Consider the following 7,162-nt stretch of genomic DNA (forward strand, 5'->3'; position numbering starts at 1 on the left):
CTGTGCGTGTGAAGAGGATTGATGAGGGCAGAGCAGTGGCTGTGATCTACATGAACTTCAGTAAGGAATTCAACAAGGGTCTTCACGGTGGACTGGTGAACAAGATTAGAGATCATGGAATGCAGGGAGAACGAGCTATTTGGATGCAGAACTGGCTCAAAGATAGCAGACAGAGGTTGTTGATGGAGGGTTGCTTTTCAGACTGGAGGCCTGTAATCCATGGTGTGCCACAAGGATTAGTACTGGGTCCATTGCTTTTCATTGTGTTACAGTGGACATCTCAAAATGCATAAAGATAGATAAATCCCAGAACCTGATCAGGTCTACTGTAGAAATCAGTGAGAAGCAAGTAAAGTGAGAAGCCAGTTGGGGTGGCACGGTGGCACAACAGTTAGCACTGCTGTCTCACAGCTACCAGAGACCCGGGTTCAAATCCTGCCTCAAGCAACTGCTTGTGTGGAGTTTGCACATTCTCCCCATGTCTAGGTGGGTTTCCTCCGGGTGGTCCAGTTTCCTCCCACAGTCACAAGGATGTGTAGGTTAGGTGAATTGATCACGCAAAATTGCCCGTCGTGTTGTGTGAAGGGGTAAATGTAGGGGAATGCGTCTGGGTGGGTTGTTCTTCGGAGGGTCGGTGTCGACTTGTTGGGCCGAAGGGCCTGTTTCCACACTGTAAGGAATCTAATCTAATCATGAGTCGAATCATTTACATAAATGATTTGGATGTGAAAATAGCAGGTATTGTTCCTAACTTTGCGGAAGACACCAAAATTGGAGGTTAACTCAGAGGACACAGAATCTTGTTCAGATGGGTCAATAGGCCAAGGAGTGGCAGATGGATGTTAATTTAGATAAATGTGAGGTGCTATATTTTGAAAAGACAAATCAGAGCAGGTGTTGTACACTATTGGGTGTGTTGCTGAACCTCCTTCCAAGGCTCCAAAGGAGCCTTCCACATCCATCAAAGTTTTACCTGCACATCCACCAATATCATTTATTTTATCCGTTGCTCCCGATGCGGACTCCTCTACATTGGGGAGACTGGACGCCTCCTAGCAGAGCACTTTAGGGAACATCTCCGGGACACCCGCACAAATCAACCACACCGCCCTGTGGCCCTACATTTCAACTCCCCCTCCCACTCTGCCGCAGACATGGAGGTCTTGGGCCTCCTCACCGCCACTCCCTCACACCTCATCTTCCGCCTCGGAACACTTCAAACCCAGGGCATCAATGTGGACTTCAACAATTTCCTCATTTCCCCTTCACCCACCTCACCCCAGTTCCAAATTTTCAGCTCAGCACTGTCCTCATGACTTGTCCAACCTGCCTATCTTCTTTTCCAACTATCCACACCACCCTCCCCCGCCCCCGACCTGTCACCCTCATCCCCTCCCCCACTCACCTATTGTACTCTTTGCTATGTTCTCCCCACCCCCACCCTCCTCTCTTTTATCTCTCCATAAAACCCTTGACAATTGTTGTTGAAACTGATCTGGTTCTCTAAAGCCCTTTAAGGATTAGGGCTGTCCTTGTCTTGTTTGGGCTCCATGTGACTCCAGACCCACAGCAATTGGTGTGGTTGGTGGAGGTCAGCCATCTAAGCTCCAGGGCCTCACAACAGGAGGTCCTCAAGATTGTGTCCCAGCCCTAACTATCTTTAGTGACTGTATAACTGACCTTCCCTCAGTCAGAATGTTATGAGTCCGAGGGTTCGCTAATACCCACACAATATTCAGCAGCATTCTTCCCTCCTCAGATACTGAAGCACTCCATGTGGCTCTGCAGCAAGATCCTGGCAACTTCAGCTCCTCAGAAACGGTGTTACGGAACTGGGGCCAGAGCTGGATGAACTTCGGATCATTCGGGAGGCTGAGAGAGTAATTGAGAGGAATTGCAGGGTGGTAGTCACACCTCAGGTAGAGGGGAAAGGTAGATTATAGTCAGGAGACAGAAAAGAACAGGCAAACAATGCAGAGTTCCCCTGTGGCCGTTCACCTTAATAACAAGCATACTGTCTTGGTCACTGCTGGGGAGGGACAACCTATCAGGGGTAAGCAATCGGGCACAGGTCTCTGGCACAGAATCTGTCCATGATGCTCAGAAAGAAAGGTTAGAAAAAAGAAAATTGAGGGGGTCCTAATTGAGGGTATGAAGGGTATAGACAGGGTAGATAGAGATAAGCTTTTTCCCATGGTGAAGGATTCAGTAATGAGAGGTCACGCTTTGAAGGTTGAAGGTGAAAAGTTTAAGGGGAGATACACATGGCAAGTACTTTACACGGAAGATGGTAGGTGTCTGGAATGCATTGCCAGCAGAGGTAGTAGAGGCAGATATGTTAGATTCATTTAAGATGCGACTGGACAGATGCATGAGTAGGTGGGGAGCAGGGGGATACAGATACTTAGGAACTGGGCGACAGGTTTGGACAGTAGGTTTGAGTTGGCTCAGGCTTGGAGGGCGAAAGGACCTGTTCTTGGGCTGTAAACGTTTTTGGCTCTTTGTTGTTTGAAGTGAAAGGGGAGCAGAGCATTAGTCATTGGGGACTTCACTGTGAGGGGACAGATAGGAGATTCTGTGGAAACGAGAGAGAATCAGGGTTGATGTGCTGCCTCCCAAATGCCAGGATTCATGATGTCTCAGATCGTGTTTTCGGTATCCTTGAGGTGGAGGGGGAACAGCTCCAACTCATGGTCCACAGAGGCACCAATAGCATGGGTAGGACAAGGGATGGGGTTTTAAAGCAGCTATTCAGGGAGTTAGGGTGGAAGTTTAGATCTGGAACAAACAGAGATGTCAACTCTAGTTTGTTACCTATGCCACATGCTGTCAAGGAATAGGGAGAGAGAAGAGTTGAACATGTGGCTACAGGGATGATGCAAGAGGGAGGGATTTAGATACCTGGATAACTGGGGCTTATTCTGGGGTAGGTGGGTCTTCTACAAACAGGATTGTCTACAACTGAACCAGAGAGGTACTCTAATCTGGGGGCAGGTTTGCTTATGCTCTTTGGGAGGGTTTAAACTAATTCAGCAGGAGATGGGAACCTCAATTGTAGCATCAGTGCACAGGAGTTTGAGAACAATGAGGTCCTGACTAGGGTTTCAAGGTCACGGGAGTGCAGCGGCAGACAGGAAGTTGGTTTCAAGTGTGTCTACTTCAACGCCAGGAGCATCCAGAATAAGGTGGGTGACCTTGCAGCATGGGCTGGGACTTCGATATTGTGGCCATTTCAGAGACCTGGATCGAGCAGGGACAGGAATGGTTATTACAAGTTCCGGGGTTTAGATGTTTCAGTAAGAACAGGGAAGGTGGTAAAAGAGGGAGAGGTGTGGCTCTGTTAGTCAAGGACAGTGTTATGGAGGCAGAAAGGACATTTGATGAGGACTGGTCCACTGAGGTAGAATGGGCTGAGGTTAGAAACAGGAAAGCAGAGGTCATGCTGTTGGGAGTTTTCTGTAGGCTTCCAGAGATGCAGGGAAAAGGATTGCAAACGTGATTCTACATAGGAGAGAAAGTAACAGGGTCGTTGTTCTGGGTGCCTTTAACTTTCCAAATATTAACTAGAAACATTGTAGTTCGAGTACTTGAGATGGGTCAGTTTTTGTCCAACGTGTGCAGGGTATTTCCTTACACAGTATATAGACAGGCCAACAAGGGACGAGGACACATTCGATTTGGAACTGGGTCATGAACCCAGGCAGGTGTTTGATTTGCAGGTAGGTGAGCACTGTGGTGATAGTTACATTTGCTTTAGTGATGGAAAGGGACAGGGATATATCGCAGGGAAAGTGATATAGCTGGGGGAAAGGCAATTATGCTGTGATTTGGCAAGATTTAGGATGCAGAGGATGGAAAGGAAACTGCAGAGGATGGGCACAATTGAAACGTGGAGCTTTTTCAAGGATCAGCTACTACATGTCCTTGATAAGTATGTACCTGTCAGGGAGCGAGGAGGTGGTGGAACAAGGGAACCATGGTTTAGTAAAGAAGTTGTATCTGTTGTTAAGAGGAAGAAGGAAGCTTATGTAAAGATGAGACATGAAGATTCAGTTCGGTGCTTGAGAGTTACAAATTAGCCAGGAAGGACCAAAATAGAAAGCAAAGAAGGGCCAGGAGGGGACATGAGAAGTCTTTGGCAGGTCGCATCAATGAAAACCTTAAAGCTTTCTATCAGTAAACCAGGAATAAAAAAAATGACGAAAATAAGATTAGGACCAGTCAAGGACAATAATGGGAAGTTGTGTGTGAGGTCTGATGAGAAAGGAGAGGCGCTAAATGAATATTTCGCATTCGTAGTCACAATGGAAAAAGACAATATTGTCGAGGAGAATACTGAGATCCGTTTATTAGACAAGACGGTATTAAGGTTCATTAGGAGGAAATGTTAGCAATTCTGGAAATTGTGAAAATAGATAGGTCCCCTGAGTTGAAAGGAATTTATCCTAGGATTCTCTGGGAAGCCAGGGAGGAGATTGCAGAGACTTTGATCTTTACGTCATCATTGTCTACAGGAAAGGTGCCAGAAGACTGGAGGATAGTAAAAGTTGTCCCCTTGTTCAAGAAGGGGAGTAGAGACAACCCTGGTAATTATAGACCAGTGAGCCTTACTTTGATTGTGGATAAAGTTTTGGAAAAATTCATAAGAGTTCAGATTTATAATCATCCTTCAAACATCCAGAAAGGATGAAGTTGATTAAGGCTCGTCCACATGGTTTTGTGAAGGGGAGATCGTGCCTCAAAAACCAAGCAGCAGATTAGTTGGTAAATGTGGTGTATATTGGTTTCAGTCAGGCTTTTGATAAGGGTCTCCATGATCAGCTATTGCACAAAATACGGAGGCACGGAGACATGGGATTGAGGGTGATTTAGCTTCTTGCGTCAGAAATTGGCGAGCTGTAAGGGTGGTTGTTGATGGGAAATGTTTGTCCTGGAGTTCAGTTAAAAGTGGTGCACCGCAAGGATCTGTTTTTCGTTCACTGGTGTTTGTCATTTTTATAAATGACTTGGATGAGGATGTGGAAGGATGGGTTCATTACATTTGCGGATGACACCAGGTAAGTGGAGTTGTGGACAGTGCAGAAAGATGCTGCAGGTTACAAAGGCACAAAGATAAGCTGCAGAGCTGGGCTGACAAGTGGCAAATGGAGATTAATGCATAAAAGTATGGGGAGATTCACTTTGGAAGGAGGATCAAGAATACGGAATACTGGGTTAAAGGCAAGATCCTTGGTGGTGCGGTGAGCATAGAGATCTCGGTGTCCATGTACATAGATCCCTGAAAGTTCCCACTCAGGTTGATAGGGTTGTTAAGAAAGCGCACAGTGTGTTAGCTTTTATTAGGAGAGGGATTGAGTTTCAGAGCCATGAAGTCATGTTGAAGCTGTACAAAAATCTGGTGTGGCTGCACTTGGCATATTGCGTACAGTTCTGGTCACCATATTAAAAGTAGGATGTGGAAACATTGGGAAGGATGCAGAGAAGATTTATCAGGATGTTGCCTGGTACGGAGAGGTGGTCTTATGAGGGAAGGCTGAGAGACTTGTTTTTGTTAGAGAGAAGAAGGTTGAGAGGTGACGACATAGCGACATACAAGATGATCAGAGGACTGGATAGGGTGGACAGTGAGAGCCCATTTCCTTGAATGGAGATGGCTGGTACGAAGCGACAGAGCTTTACTGTCAGAGGTAACTTCCTTACTCAGAGAGTAGTCGGGGAATGGAATGCCCCGCCTGCAACAGTAGTAGATTTGCTAACTTTAAGAACATTTAAATGGTCATGGGATAAACATAAGGACGAAAATGGAATGGTGTAGGTTAGATGGGATTGAGATTAGTTTCACAGGTTGGCACAACATCGAAGGCCGAAGGGCCTCTACTGTGCTGTAATCTTCAATGTTCTATGTTCCAGGCCTGGGCTGACAAATGGCATTTAACATCCGTGCCACACAAATGCAAAGCAATTATCACCTCCAAGAAGAGATTACATTGATAAAGATTTTTGACATTCAAGGCTTTGCTGCTGCTGAATCCCCCACAATCAACAAGCTGGGAGTCCCCATTGAGCTGAAAATGAAATGGGTTTACAATGTAAGTACTGTAGATATAAGAGCAGCTCAGGGGGCAGGAACACTGCAGTGAGGGATGTACCTCATGGCTCTAAAAGCCTCTCCACCATCTCCAAGGCACACGTCAGGAGAGTGATGGAATACTCCCCACTTGCCTGGATGGAAATATCTCGAACATCCCTCAAGAAATGGGATCCCAGCATAACCAGGCAGCCATATAAAAGCACAATGTTGCAGACACTCAAAATCCGAAATGAAATCAGAAAGTGCTGGAGAAATTCAGCAAATCTTGCAACATCTTTGGAAAGATTCATAAAGTTAAACTTTTGAGTTCAATATCACCCTTCTTCAGAAAAGGCTGATCAAGAATCATGTCGGACTAGAAACATTCATTCTCTTTCTCTCTTCACCAGGCCTTTCTCCCTTCACAGTTACAGCAGGCCTGCTTAGTTTCTCCAACATTTTCTCTTTTATGATGAAGTACCCAGTTTGATCAGCACCACATCTACAATCATTGTCTATCCACCACCGGTGCTCATTGGCAGCACTGAGTATCATTGACAATCCACACTGCAGAGACTCACCAATGCTCCGTAGACATCATCTTCAACATCTATGACCATACCTTCCTAAAGACAAAGGCAGTAGATGCATGAGAACACCATGACCTGCATGTTCCCTTCCAAGCCACTCACCATCCTGACTTGGGTATATATTCCTTCAGTAAAATCGCCATAGTCCCCGTGGACCATAGGGCTGCTCTCTCAATAGTGAGAAACGACTGGCCGTGAGTTTAACCTGAGGGTCACCGTGCCTCAGGGGAACGGTGAGGTTGGGAAGGTAGGGCCTTCATGATGATCTCAGCCAGTGTGGGGATTGAACCTGAGCTGTTAACATAGTACAGACCCTTCAGCCTTCGATGTTGTGCCGACCATTTATCTGAATCTATTGTTCTCTCTTCTGTGTGCCTATCCAAGAGTTGCTTAAATGCACAAAATACAGAGAAATGGGATTGAGTTTGTTTCAGCAGTTTGGATCAGAAGGTGGCTCGTTGAAAGAAGACAGAGGGTGGGGGCTGGTGGGAAATGTTCACCC

The sequence above is a fragment of the Chiloscyllium punctatum genome, chromosome 50, assembly GCF_047496795.1.
Source record: "Chiloscyllium punctatum isolate Juve2018m chromosome 50, sChiPun1.3, whole genome shotgun sequence".
Taxonomy (NCBI): Eukaryota; Metazoa; Chordata; class Chondrichthyes; order Orectolobiformes; family Hemiscylliidae; genus Chiloscyllium; species Chiloscyllium punctatum.